Here is a 16,281-nt window from a genome sequence, read left to right as displayed (position 1 = left end):
AAATGCAAATTTCAAAACAAATTCACAAAGCCATGTTATAAATGTGACATTGTGAGCTTACATTCTGACAGATTGTTTTACAACTATAAAAGGTCGAATTAGGTACGTTACGTTCAATATACCATGTCATCAAGATTAAGATCCTGTTAAAAGAAAAGGCGAATCAAAATGAAGATCTCGTTAAAAGAGATGTCGAATATCATATATTAAATCTGTAAATCAAAGTGCAGATTCAAAATAACTTTGAATTTAATAAGACACGCCTCCCCATATGCGGAGCATTTTCAATGCTTTGCCACCTCCACATGCAGAGCGTTTTTAATGCTCAGTGCTCAGCAAAGGAAATTACTACTTTTAAATCCAACCCATCTGGAAAAACTTGACATTTTTATGCCTCCCAACCAATTGTGAGCTCGTCTTTTCATTGTTGGGTGTGATAGATTCAGCAAGTTAAAGTCATAAAAGGGAAAAAAATAACTAAATGGTTTTTTTTTTCACTATTCATTAGGTCAAGGACACACTCTTTTCACATGATTAATGAAGAGAAATTGAAGTATGAGGGCCCAGTGGAGAAACCAGGGAGAAAAAGTCTGTACCCTTATCTTACTGCATCAGTGGTCCCTGATGCAATGATCCCTGATCCAAATATGTTGGAGATAGGGTAGTAGAAGAGGGTTTTTAGGCACAGACACCCACAGGTGACAGATATCAAAATCATTTTATGTAAGTAGAAGAGGGTTTTTAGGCACAGACACCCACAGGTGACAGATATCAAAATCATTTTACTTTACATAAAATGATTCTTTAGCAAGAAAAGAAAGTCCCACTGTGACCACTAATTTCTTGGCTCTGTGACGACATCATGAAGGATAAGGCTGACGTTAAAATGCCATTTAGGTGGAGACAGGCTGCAGAATGGATGAAAAACTGTGGCAAACGATTCAACGGTAAAGATTTTAATAATCCAAAAGTAGCTACTTTAAGCCATAAAGTAACAATACATTTCATGCCATTTGTCTCTTGTTTCTTTTTCATACACGACAAAATATATTTCATGCCATTTTTAATCCTATCCGAATCACTCTCCACTGCACTGTGGTAGTCAATTCCAAACAATACCCGTCGATTGCTGATGAATTTGGTGCAAGGTTTTAAGAATTTATGGTTTGGCCCATAGTATTAATGTGGAATTTTATGTCTTTTTCACTTTTAAATAAACTATTCCAAATAAAACCTAGATTGTCATAAACTTTCAAAGCCCTAAAACTATTGGTAACTTGACCAGGGAAATTTATCTGAAACATCCTAACATTGCCAAGGGAATATCAACGGTTATACAAATGGGAAATACACAGAAAATTGCTTGGGCCCACTTACTTGTTACAGTGTGAGATGTTGAAGCCCTCGCCCTCGTCACAGATGCCTTTCCATGAGCTTGGAACTGGAGGCATTCCTTCGTCGTTGAAACTCTCAGCCTCTGGCCAAATCCCTGCTTACATCATAGACATGTTTCTATCTACAGGACACCCACATCATTAGTATTGTATTCCAAATTCCAATAACAATAACTTGCTTCCTGGGAAAAAGCCTTGAAGTAGATGGAAATGGAACTACCTGAGTCTAGGAGGCCAATAATTGTATCTTGTCCATAGTTTGCCTCCTTCCATTATTTGGTTGAGGGTGAAATCATTTCATTTCCTTGTGTGCTTCTACCCTCCATGCGAAGAAAATCCCATGATCTTGTAGCGTGCATCTTTCTGTTTTTGCTGGGAAATACAGAGATCACCCCTTCCATCTCTGCATCAGTTCACATCATTTCAATAATCAATCCAAATACCTTTGGCAACCAATATAGCACATTCTATCAAATTTTTGTGAGCAAAATCAGTTTGATCAAAGATAAGTCATAACAAAAACTCATGAATCACTGCATGCATAATTAGCAACTAACATCACATTTGTAAGTTGTATCTGTTGCCTGATCTCAGAATCTTACAGAAGATATTTGAATATATTCACACCTTATAACAACATATCTACAATAATATGACAGATATGTCCATGGCTTTTACATATATACTAGAGATGGCAGAAGCTTCTTCAGAAAAAAGATGGGCAGCAAAGCCATTGAAACTATGTTTGTAATTATAAAGCAAAGACTCCCTGGCTTCATCAGCACTGTCCAAATCAAGGTCACTGAATTAATATCAATATAATTACGTGTAAAATTCCATTCCAAAACACCAAACCAAGGTCTTTAACAATCGTTAGATTTAACAATAGCTTGCATGATAGACAATGAGCTTAGCATGTATCCATGCATGGAATGGTGAATATCAACCACTTCCTCTGGCAGCAGCCCTCCATGGTCGCCTGCATATACAATGTAAATCTGCCAACAATACATACAAAGCTATAAGAAATAGAATCGCCATTGCCACAACTGCATAAAACTACTCTAAGAACCTTCCATGGTTTATATACTCATTGCTTATGTATATCAGAGATATCCAATCCATATATTATATCAGATAAAGATCTCAGCGTCTACAAATCAATATTATATGTCAAGGATAAGCTATCTCAATGCATGCCCACCTGCTTAGCAGAGATGCCAACTACGCATAATGCCATGAGAAGCTTCAATACTGTTAAAGCCACCATGAAATATTTCATCCAAGTTTGTGATAATAGGCCCAGTCCTAGATCCATGATGTTTCTGAATAAATAAAACAATGCCCCTGAAGCTCTTCTCTTTTCTTCACTTCCTTTACGCAAACACACAGAAAGTATTAATCTGGCCGTCAATAAATGGCAATCCTTATAATAAAAATGAAAATAATAATATATGGTGAGTATTATAAAAAAAGTGATTTATTGAATTTTGAGAATGGTACATATTGTTTAGATTTGTATTAAAGTTTATTTTTATGATAGAAAATTATTAAAAGAAATGTTTTATTATTATTATGGTTTTGGTATTTTAAATTAGCAAAGAGATGGTTAGTGTGATAAATATTATAAATTTTAGATTGTTTAGATTTGTATCAAAGTTTATTTTTATGATAGAAAATTATTAAAAGAAATGCTTTATTATTATTATAGTTTTGGTATTTTAAATGAGTAAAGAGATTGATAGTGTGATAAAGATTATAAAATTTAGACTTAAAGTGAGTATATTTTGATGGACAATTTAAGAGAAAGTGCATTTTATTTTTCTATCTTTTTAGTGTCATAAAGGTGAGAGACTCTTTCATCCTAAGAACTTTTAGGGATTAACAAATGCTCAATCTTACTATGACCTCTCTTTTGATCTCCTAATGGTCTAGCCAAGATCTCGTATCCTTATGCCATCTACACTTAAGCCCAAGGTGGTTTTTCTTAGAGGTTGAAGCAAGCGTAGGAAGCATCTTGTCTTCCATGTTATTTAACCTCTTATTGTACCTTAAATACCTAGTCAGAGTCATGCACCCAATGGGGGAAATGTTTGCTTGGATGGGGAAGATAACATAAGGTGTATTCCTTTTAATTTTCAGATTATACTTTATAAATTTCTTTTGGATCAATGTTATCTTTCTCAACTACTCACTGAAGATACTTCATCTCCAAACCTCACATCCATATAAAGTAGACGTAATAGGAGTCTCAAATAGGAATTTTTTTAATGTCGTATGCAAAAATCAATATTTTTATGCCTATAGGCATGTCTATTTTGGAATAGGGCTTTGAGAACTTTAATTTAATTATTAATAATTATTTATTGGATGGTAGAGATTCAACCTTCATGGAATATTCTAAAATATTCTTAATAGTGTTCACAAATCAAAGATTGAGATTTATCTCTAAGTACTAATGACTTTTTGTTTTTTTAATTAAATTGATTAATTAAAACAAATATCATATAAATAAGTGTCATATGAAATGAGTTATGATTTTTTGGGCATGTGTTATCGATAAGCCATGGTATTATAACAAATCCTACTTACAAATTAAAAATCTCCATGACAAAGTGTAATTGAATCTCCATAATTAAAAATTTTGTGAAAGATTTTTTAAATGTATATATATTTAACTTATATATTAATTTTCTTTTTTTAATTGTATTTTTTTATAACTAATTAATATATATATATATATATATATAACAAAAACATTTATTTTCCAACTTTTAAATCTAGTAAATTACATAAATAATTTAAAATATATTAAAAAATTAGTCAAAATAAATAATTTAAAATATATTAAAAAATTAGTCAAAATTTATATCATTATATAAAGTTACATTTCTAAAAGATTAATTAAAATTAATAAAACATAAAAATTCTAAATTCTACATTTGACTACTTTTCAAGTGATCCAAAAACCACTATACCAAACATAAACACCGTCAAAATTCATATCAATGGAATAAAATTATAACTGGGAAAAATGAATTAAATGAAAATAAAAATGTTTGAACTTCAAAATGTTGAATTTTCCACCTTTAACTCACTTTTAAATGAATACTATACTATTGTAGTCATAAATTGAAATTTAGTGGGAAGTCGAATGTCTCCGCCATTTAATAATTTTAAATGTTGCATTTTAATAGGTTGGGTTTTAATTTTATAATTTGGATTTTTTTATAATAATAATAATAATATCAAAAGTTTAATGGAAGGGCCAATGTCTCGGCAATTTAATAATTTTAAATGCTGTATTTTAATAGTTTGGGATTTTAATTTTATATTTGAATTTTTTTATAATATTAGAAATTATATAGTAGTTAATATTTATTGATTAGTTTAGATATAAGTCAATTAAATAAAAAATAAGAAAGTCAAAAATTTTATCACAAAAAATAAATCAATTAATAAAATATTATATTGTTAAATGTTATCACCAAAAATTTAAAAAATATGATTATTTTATATGTATAAACAATATTTATTTTAATGTATAATAGTTTATAATTAAATTTATTAAAATAGGTTTAATATAATAAAAAATCATCTTATATTATAAATATGATGAAAAAATTATAATTAATGAAAATAGAAATAATAAGAAAATGAAAAATGAAGAAAAGTAGTTAGTAACTAATAAAAATGGAAGTTAATAAACAAGTCACAATAAGACCTCAACCAATCATTTTACAAATAAAAAATTTAAATAATAATAACAAAATAACAAAATTTGAATTCCCAATGTTAAACTGTGGATAAGAAAAACTGAATTCATTATAACATTTTTTATTATTTATTATTTATTTTTATTTATTTATTTTATTATTATTATTATTATTATTGTTTTTTTTTTTTTTGTCGTACGAAAAAAAGCAGTATTTATATTTATATAAAACATATTTACATAGAGAATAAGAGATATGCTTAGAAGCAAAAGATAAAAAGACCATGTTGATCAGAGCACAACTGAAATTGAAAGAACTTACATGGAGAGATGAAAGTAGAAATATGTAGCAAAACAGAAAATATCTGCCCATAGACACAGGATGACCATTCAGGTCCATATAGATAAAACAACCCTACCAAATTGAGAGAATAAAAAAAGTAATAGACAAAACATACATTTTGTGAAGAGGTAAAGGCTTGAGCAAAGAAATATAATTTGGGGGAGACAAAAAACAAAATGGATTAAGTACATGACAAGGAAAAGTCTTCAATCTGATATGTGCTTGATCCCATTTGTATCTCCTTTTTCCAAACACCAGGCTAGATTGATAGCCCTTTCTTTGACAGGACATCAGCACGAGTATTATAGGATTTGTCCACATGGTTGATAAAATAATCATTTTTCCTATTCCATAATACATTTATCCTATTCATCCACCTGTTATCATGGAGTTATTTATAGATAATTTCCCTGTGACATGCTCAATCACGATTTTAGAGTCACTGTAGATTTGAAGATTCTGTATATTAAGGAAGGTGCTAAAATGTAGGAGACCAGCAAGGGCCATAGCTTCAGCCTTGTTGTTTGTACCATTTCCTCCGTTCCAATAAATGGAAAAATGTTGTTCTTCATTCATTGATATGAGAAATCTGCAAGCACATTTACCTTGTTGTGTAGCCCCATAAAAAAAAGCTCTCGGAAAACTCATCTGGACCCTCCTCTATACCTTTGTATTCTTGTTTTTTTGTAGAATCATCTTAGTTGGAAGAGAGTTATGAAGAGAAATTATCTTCTCAAACACAATCTTTTTATCTTCCTTCCCATCTTGGAACAATAACTTATTCCTCCACTTCCAAACTGACCAAAGGAGAAGTTGAGGAATGGATCTAATTGTAGATTTCTGAGTGCTCCACCAGAACAGTGCATCTTGCATGGATGAGTGAAACACCAAACTGAAACCAAAGTAGGTTGCAAGATCCTTCCATAACTGAAGAGTGAAACTGCAATTTAGGAACATGTGACAGTTGTTTTCTCCTTCCTCTTTGCACATTAGGCATATACCAGGACCTGTCTAGTTTATTTTTTGAAGATTCTCCCAAGTAAGGTTTTTATTGTGAAAAACTAGCTAGGAGAAATGAATCATTTTATAAGGAGCCCCAGTTTTCCACAGAGACATCGGGAAAATATTCAAAAAAGGTGGAGGGATTCCCTTAGCTAAAATTCAGTAGATTTTTTTTACTTGAACTTCTTCCCTCTCCCTTTTTCTCCTCCAGGTAAGGGAATCATTTTCTTCCATTCTGCATATACCTGAGTTTCTCATAGTCATCATTATATTGATTCATTGTTGTAATAAATCTCCTCTTAGACCCAACTCCTGTGGATCCTTCCAAATAGGAGCGCCTCCCTGCCACCCTGCTATGATTTGACTATATGTGAAAATTCCCATTCGATGAAGAGCCATTATGATATTTGGTGGTAGAATGAAATTCTCCCCTGTACCCATTATATGATCATACCCGATATAAACATTCCTGCCATTTTGAAGATTCCAAGAGAAGTTTTGCAAGAAGAAGCACTCAATTTTCCGGAAACTCAGCCATATAGTAGATCCTTGAGGGGAACCAATAGTCCCTTTCCTGTGCCAGTATAGTAAGTCTTTGTTTCCCATGTACTTCTTCCTTATGGATGTGCTCCATAAACTGTCCCCATTTATACCTCTCCAGAGGGACTTACATAGAAGAGCCTTCTCAAAATTTCTTATGTCCATGATTCCCTAGCTTCCTAGTTCTTTTGGAAAATAAATGTTCCTGAGATTAGTCAAATGATATTTTCTTTTTTTCTTTACCTCCTCCCCACATAAAATTTGCCATCAATCTGTTTAGCATAGAAATGATTCTCGTGGGGACATAAAATAGATGGGCCCAATAAACTGTCATCTGTGCTAGCACAGACTGTGCCAGAACTACTCTATGTGCCATAAAGAGACACTTGAACTCCCACCCCGCTATTCTTCTAAAGAAGCGATTAGTGATCCACATCCAATCAACTTTTGTGTAGCCTGCTGGTTTAAGATGAAAACCCAGATATTTCATACCTTCCTTTATGGGCTTTACTTCTATATTGAACAATTCTTTCAGATATTCCATTGAATCCATATCTCCTTCATCAAAATAGAAAAAAGATTTTCCTTCGTTTATTAGGATTCCAGAGGCTCTTTGGAAATTTTTTAGTATGTCATGAATGCATTTCCATGTAAGCCTGCAGAGCATTCCAAAAATCATGATATCATCCACGAATAAATTGTGGGATATGTGATTTCCCCTACAGATCATCATGGGCCTGCATTGTTTTTCCATTACATCTCTTTTAATGTGTAAACTCAATGAGTCCATAGCAAGAATGAATAGAAGAGGGGATAGAGAGCATCCCTGTCTGAGACCTCTGGCTGCCAAGAAAAAGTTTGATGGAAAACCATTGATAAGGACGACAAATTTGACATTTTCTACACAGGCCATAATCCAACTTATGCAATCATTGTTTAGTCCTATTTTGCATAAAATACATCTGAGAAATCCCCAATCAAGGCTATCATAGGCTTTCTTTAGATCTAATTGGAGGATTGCTGCATCCAACTTTTTAGTGTGTAATGAGTGTAAGCTCTCCTGCATGTTAGCCACTGCCTCGTTGATATTCTTGTTTCGAAGAAAACCATGTTGTTCCTCGGATATGAAATTTGACAAAGTCCCTCGGATTCTATTTGCTATAATCTTTGAGATGATTTTGTAAATCACGTTACAGAGAGAAATTGGTCTAAAATCTGAGAAAACAGATGCTTTTTTCTTTTTAGGGATGAGAGCAATGAATGTAGACGAAATATGTTGATGAATACTACCCTTCTGTCTCGATTCCTCCACCATTGCTAGAAGGTCCTTCTTGATCAAATCAAAAAAATGTATGAAAAACTCAATAGTCCACCCATTTGGACCTGGACTTTTGTATTTTTTGAAAGTCTTCATAACTGTCAGAAGTTCTTCTTCAGAAACAGGCTGGAATAGAGCATTGTTTTTTTCTTCATCAAACATAGTAGGAAAGAGATCAATTCCCCATAAGATGTCCTCCATCCTGCAGTTCTCATTCCTTTTATATGACTTTTCAAAATGTGCCTCAGCCTCCTTTGAAATTTCCTCCTGGGAGTGTAACAATCTACCCCCTTCACTTTTAATTTCCCAAATTGAGTTAATTTCCCTCCTACTATTTGCAAATCTATGATAGAATTTTGTATTTCTATCTCCTTCCTTAAGCCATAAAGCTCTACTCTTCAGCCTCCATAATGCTTCTTCAATAGCTAGCAAATGTATCTTTTATTTTCCAAATCCTTTATACAGCTTCGGATCTGAAGGGAGATATTACTTTCTTTCAGCTTCTCAGCAACAACATCCAATTCCTCTTGAATCTCTTTCAAGGCCTTCCTGTTGGATATTTTCTTATTTTCCTGCCATGATTTTACCTTAACCTTTAGAGCACGAAAATTATCTAGAAGGGCTTGGGATGGGGAAGAATTTTCCATAGGGAGGCATGAAGACCATGATTTTTTGACTAGGTTGTTGGATTCTGCATCTTCCAGCCATACTTTATCAAATTTAAATGGGACACCCTTCCTGACCTTCCTTTTGCGCCACTGCAAGGAGATGGGCCTATGGTTGGATATAAAACAGTGCATAATATTAGATAATGCACTGCCCATAATATTACATATATTCTTAAATTAAAAAATGCAATTTCAATAAAAAATCCAGATAGTTTAATATAACATTTTACCTTTTTGTTGACATTTGATACTCCCACCAATTTTCATTATATTTATTTTCAAAATGCTAAGAAAACAAGTGCTACATAGTAGCTAGTCCCTGTGGCTTAGTTTAAATATGGATAAATTAGATGGAAATAATCAAGCAAAGTCTTTCCGTAGAAATCATATAAGAGAATTTTTTGGCTGACGCGTTTAGAACTAACAAGTGTGGTTAATCATCAGGACACATTAATAATAAAAGAAAAATAATCACCGATTAAGGCATAGGGCCATTGATAATTAGATCTAATTAGATCTTTTTGATTGAAGGGTGTCAACAAGAAAAAATATGCAAGTCAATATGTCTTACCGTACTTGTAATAAACTAATATGCAAGTTGTGGAATGTTAGACCTCTGTAAAGGAAAAAATTTGGTAGTTGTGAAGGATTACCAAAATGTAGGGGAGCCCATCTCAATATATATGTCTTCTTTGAGAGTTGTTCTTGTTGATATTATAACCATATGTTCAAATGTGGTTAGTAAGAAAAATGAAAGGCCTAGGACCATTGATAATTAATTCTTTTTGGTTGAAGGTTGGCTTTGTTATAAATTCAATTTCATAAAATTTTAGTGGCATAGCTAAAATTATAAGGTAAAATTTCACTGGCATAGCTAAAGTTAAGGGTTATTTAATTGTCTCCTTACTACCCCACTAATGTATTGAGATTTTGAAATAAATTACCAAAAAAATCAATCTCATAAATCATATGCATTTAAACAAAAAATTAAAAAAATAGATCATAATTTTTTTTTGAATATGGGCAAATTTTTTTTTTTTTGAAATCTTGTAGATACAGTGTTTGAATCATGTTTTTGATGGTGAAATACATTCAACACCATCAAAAACCTCTAAAGCACCTAAAATTATGAATTTTAACAATTTTTACTTGGATTTACAAAAATCCCTAAAAGATTTTTTCATAATATGATCAGAGTTAAGGAAAAAGCATAATTAGAAGGTGCAGTCATTATAGTATCGAAACATCATTGTACAACCGCCAGTGCAATTGAATATGACTACACTGGCCTGTAAATTGTTTGTTTTCTCCTAATCCGTATGCTACCTTACACATCGCATTTCTAAGCATCGTTTCCTCGTTTACCAAGTTGTACAATTTCTAGTGATATGTCAATTAATATTGCTTTGTAGTGAGGAGAATAGTACCCTACACGTCAGGGTGCAAGGCAATAAAGTCCTGGTTATCAATTGAACCCTTGCTGAACCCTGCGTTCCTCTTGTTGTCTCTAGCATGGTACTGTTACCCAACCGAGATTCAGAGGGTGGGCTGCGACCCCACACAGTCCTCCGCAAGTGTAGTCTATGGCTATAGAAAAACTCGAAAGCGGGTGCCTCGGGTCGGATGCCTCAGGATGAGCTCGCTGGCAAATTACCCCTCCGCAATACGGATCAGGGATCTATTCCACGACTGTTTTCTGCTAGATGATGTGGTCAGTCAGATTAGTGTTTATTGCCACAGAACGAATTCCTGAATCTCCAGCGAAAAGTTTCCTGACGGAGTTAGGGTTTCGCTGTCTTGTACAGGGGAGGGGGTTTCAGGTGCCTCGCTGTCTTCAGATTAAGCTTTGGTGCCTCGGGAGGGCCTTCTACTCCCGTATTCTTCTTCAGCCAATAATTAAGTAGCCCCTTAATTCCATAGAAACATAGAGGACTCTTTGCTATCTATAGAGATGACCTTCGCTACTCCTTGAACAGAGTTCGTTGACCAAATAAGCCACAGAAAGGTTTCTTGCTGGTCAAACAAATCAGAGGTACCTCAAGTTGTAACAGAAGGAAGAGAATGGGAACTAAGGTGGGATCATCTCCACCAAACCTAATTGAGGGAAAGGGTCTTAACACCCTCAAAGCTGCAGTTTATAAGTAACAGAGATATTCTAATCCACATCGATGATGAGAAAATCATTCCATCTAAATCGATGATGAGAAAATCCTTCCATCTCTGCTTTAATTATAGATTCATCATGGGACTCTCTCTTTGTGAGGGGTTAAATGTGTAGGACCGTTCGGAATTTTTTTGGGCCCTAGCCAACCCAAATATTGCCCTCAAAACATTGGATAATGGTTTTTTTTCTTATTGTACAGTGATGTGTGGTTTGATGGTAAGTCTATTTGGGTGAAGGCTTGGAGACCGTAGTTCAAATCTCATTGAATACACTGACCTGCTGTCGTGGATGCTCTAGAAGCAAATTCCCCATCACCCTAAACCATAGGATCTTTGTATATCAACTTGTTGGGTACGAGTACAATAGGCTATTTCCTACACAATTAATTAAAAAGGGTCATTACAATTATCTTTGGATAAACTCTGCATGGTCCTCATTTATTTTGAATTTCTTAGACTTACTGACTATCTCAAAGAGATATGGCCCTGTTAGAAAACATGACCCTTGGCTTCTTAATCCTTGAACTAGGCTAAACCCGTTGTATCTTTATCTTTTCTTGGTCATTCAAATTACGCAAGAAATTTGCTTTGTATGGAATGCATTTGCCTCTACACCAGAGATTTGAGTTGAAAGAGATTTTCTATGTCAATTTTTAGAAATGCACATAAAAGCAACCTGAGCAGAGGATGGCAATATGCTTGAACATATGGGTACAAATTACAAGCACTCCAGCTCATTTGAAGCCAATTTGTATGGAGCCTGATCAGACTCGAATCTAAGCCATTCACATTCTTAAAGCATACAGATTATTATTCCTCAAATTCTTCCATTATAGTGATACATGACATGAATGGCTAAGTGCCTATTTACATCGATGAGATAGCTATAGGACTCTTGACTAGGTGATTTCCCTCACTCCAAGTATAGGACCCAAATACATACTTATTATTAAGAGGCTTTTGAAGGGTGAATTCTATAGTGAAAATCTATTTTTCTCCTGTAGATTGGAAAGACAACTTCTTAGGATTGATATGTACAGATACGCCTGGTGGTTCAACGATTGAAACAATGTATTCACTTTTGCCACCCACATTGGTGACAGTGCTGGTGACAGTCTCCTTGTTTCTCAAGTTTGCAATGGCAATTAATGGATAGTTCCGTTGATAATCTTTAGGTGGATTTTTCGGGCATTTGAAACTACTATTTTGTAAAATGGTAGAAGCATTGGCTCCACTGCCACAAAGAAAGAGGACGTAATATTCTATTGTGGCATCACACAACAGGCTTGGATCTAACGCCCGGTTGGGGTTCACTTGACTTGATCCATAACTAAATGGTGTGGTGGATTTCCAGATGCATCTGAAATTGGATGACCTTCATTGTTTGCAACATTTGCTGCAGGAAAGAAAATGAAATACTCAAAATATGTTAGATTACACTGCCAGAAACCCTAGTTTTAAATTTTTAAATGAATGAGATTAATCACCTGTGGTCATGAGGGCATATTTGATAGCGGCAGGGCTCCAATTTGGATGAATTGCCTTTAATAGGGCTGCTATTCCTGCAATATGTGGGCACTGTTAGACTTGGAGGCAAATGGCCCAAAAATGGCTCCAAATATGCCCCAAAGTCTCCAAGTGTGCTTAAAGATCTTTCAAAGATTGAAATCATCGCATGCCAAAGAGCCCTTGGAAGGGAAAAAATGCACTATTGAGAGGCTGAAACACTTCAAACCATGAAAAACCCTTAGCGCAGGCTTAAAACTCAAGAACACACAACTGTCGTTAGATCTAGCCGATCAATGACCAAAATCTAAGCGGCAAATCGCAAATCGACAAGTAGAAAGGACTTCAAGTAGTGGCAATCGGCACTGGACACCGTCGATCAACGATCGCTGATGATTGGATCGACGGGTCGCAATCGGCGGAGGCGAATCGACATTATCGGCATAAACCAGGGGGGAAGGGGCGATTGCGATCGACGATTAATCGTGGACCGTTGATCACGCGCGCAGATCGATGAACCACGTTACATCACCAGATCGCTATTGGTAGAAACCAAAGGGTTAGGGCCTTTACATATATATGCATGCGACCCGATGGGCCGGACACGACGACGCTATAAATGATTTCTGATAAAGTTTCAAGTCTGCGCCCAAGCCATTTTCAATGTATTTGGTATATTTTTGTTAGATAAACGCAAATACAAAGGGAGCATTGGATCCTTGTGACTTGCGATATCAACGAGGGCGGACTTGATGGATAACTAAACCATATTTTAGGACTTTTTGAAGTCCAAAATACACAGTGATGGGCGGGGATTAGCAGTGTTGCAGCGTTTCGATGTTTATAACCAAAATAGTCACGATTTGCAGTTTAAAGGGAAACACAAAGGCCCCAAGACCTATTTCGCCATATAACAGTGCTCAGGATACAGTTTGCCGGGAAACAGAGCTTGGAAAGGGAAAAGAGAAGGGCCACAGCACGCTGCAACACAAAACAGAAAGTTTAGGGAGCTCAGACAGCGTAACAGCCACATCAACAAACGTTATGGAGCATCTCTGGCACAAAAAAAACTCCCAGACAACGCAACAACTACCCAAAATATCTGAATGAGATTATTCCTCTGCCAGAAGAGGAAAACCTCCGAGCCATGCTTGCCCATAGGGGGAATCAAACAGTTAAGGGACAAATCAAATAGATTAAGACTCTGAGCCTCTTAGATCTCAGGAGCATTGTAAATAGGCTATAAATAGTTGTTAGTAAGATGTAATGCGGGTTCGACTTTTGGAGATTATTCCTCCTCTGTTCATTCAAGCTTCTCATCTTCATTCTAGCAATATAAGCTTCTTTTGCCATTATATGTTCAATGTCCATGCTCTTCGTTGTTCTATGCTTGCACATGAACAGTTTGGTCAGGTTTTCTTTGTGTTAAAAGCCAGATAACTGTCATCTTATCTCTGATTTGATATATTAGATTTGCAAGCTTCTTTGCTGCCTGTAGCTATCCATTTATATGTGTTATTATATGTGTATCTGTCAGTATAGTCAGTAAGCTCATTCGCTGCCTGTAGCTAGCTATTCATATATGTTCATGTATGCAATTTGTTGGTACTATCAGTATTCTCCATCTATCCATTAAATCTACAAACTATTGAGCATTAGTGGTCTGAAGCCTTGTGTTGTTGAGGTTGTTCATGCATGTCTTAAGTGAGAATAGAGCTGAAATGGTTATCTGACTTGATCGAAACCATCATCCATTCCAATAGTTTTGAGAAAAATATTGAAGATTATATGTTACCAAGCATCTCCGAGCTGCAACCTAGGAGGAAACTGGAGCTCAGCTTTCCTGGGAGACGACACAGATCCAGCTTTGATGATAAACAAAGTATGGACACTTTTTCTGGTTGTAATCATCTATTTTGTGACTCTACTGGAGGCCGAACATTTTTGGTGACTCCACTTCATAGTTCTAGCTCAGTTTGTGAGGCATACTCAGAGAAATCCATGGAAGTCACAAGTTGACCCAGTGCCTGACCCTGAAAAGATCATCAAAGAAAGAAAGGTATTGTAGAAAGGAGCATCAGGTTTAGGTAAACCTAAACAATCTCCTATATCTCTTCAAGAAAATCCTGCAATAGAACAAATATATGTTGAGAGTATAGCTTCTAATACTAGCAACAAAGAAAATATCTTAGAGATTCATAAAGCTCCTTGTTCTTTAGGTTCTCCTTTTTTTGTAAATCCAAAGAAAACCTCACCTCCTATCCACTCATACTCCTTTAGTCCTATCAATCACTCCTCAACCCTCTGTCATTCAGACTTCCAGTACCCATATAGCCACCACAGTTATGACAGGAACACAAGCACCCACCAAAGTGGAAAGAATCATAGTTGCTAGGTATGGACCTCTAATACTGCCCACTCCTTTGAATGCCATGCCTACTAAAGAATATCAGAAGTATATGCCTGAGTTCACTGGGACTGAAGGTGTTACTGCTGAAGAACATATTGAATCATTCTATAGCTATGCTGATAACCTGGACATTAGTGAAGATGATGTTTAGATGAAAATCTTTGTTCAAAGCCTAGATGGAGAGGCTATAAAATGGTTTAGAGAACTGAGCCCAAGATCTATAGCTGATATTGAGGCTTTAGATGATGCATTCCTGAAGCATTGGGGGGATAAGAAGGATCTCCTCTACTACCACACTGAGTTTGGGAACTTACAGAGGGAAAATGGTGAGCTACTGTCTGATTTTAATAAGAGATTTAACTGCATGTACAACACGATACCTGCTAAAGTAAAACCCACCACTACCTCTGCTAGATTCATCTATACTAGTGCCTTTGATTCTAAATTCTATTTACTGTTGAGGGAGAGACGATGTGCTACTTTGGCTGATATGCAGGATGCAGCCTTGGAAGTAGAATCGAACATCATGGCTGCAGAAAACCTCAAAGGTAATGTTGACAGAAGGAGATAGAGGGACAAGTCTTCATCATCCTCTGATCCTAAGATAGATAAAATGACCAAAATGATCGATTCATTAGCCTCTGAAGTTTCCAAATTAAAGGTTGAGAAACATTCTGGGAAGGGAAGGGTTAATAATACCTTTGCTCCTCCAAATCCAAATCTATTTAGAAGACCTCATGAGCAGTTGCAGATTTTGCAAAGAAGCAAAGAGGCCAATGAAGACCAAAGGCTAAAGGTCCCTTTTCAGAATGCAGTCATGGAAGAAGAGAAGTTTGAGGAAGATGATGAGATCCATGGTATGGAAGACAAAGGTAGTGAAACCTTTTTAACCAAAGATGCCTATGATAAGTCATTATTCAATGACCAGATCATCCAAGAGTGGGATGGTGAAGCTTTTCTACACACTGAAAATCAGCACCAATATAATTTGAGGTTTATGATGAATAATGTCAAAGAAACTCCTGTTCATAAAGTTGTCGTCCCTATAGAACAACAAGCTAATAAGCAGAAGCAACCAGTAGTTGATCCTATCATACTCAAAGCTCCAGCCATAGAGGTAAGAGGCCTTGACAAGTCCCCTTCTTCTTTCAGTTTTCAATCAGAAATCCAGAAGCCAAGAATACTTATGCCTCTAATTGAACTAGTGAAGAATGTGTCCTTC

The 16,281-nt window shown here is 35.3% G+C and overlaps 1 pseudogene; it reads right to left on the bottom strand.

Annotated features, from left to right (window-relative positions):
- LOC149209584 (subtilisin-like protease SBT5.6) overlaps positions 1–8,513 on the bottom strand; it is an 89,976-nt pseudogene extending 81,463 nt beyond the window's left edge.
- Positions 8,514–16,281: the final 7,768 nt, after the last annotated feature.

This window comes from Pinus tabuliformis, chromosome 1_2 (assembly GCF_031772625.1).
Source record: "Pinus tabuliformis cultivar Carrire ecotype Pingquan chromosome 1_2, CPIR1, whole genome shotgun sequence".
NCBI lineage: Eukaryota > Viridiplantae > Streptophyta > Pinopsida > Pinales > Pinaceae > Pinus > Pinus tabuliformis.
This window is presented reverse-complemented; position numbering and strand designations above follow the sequence as displayed.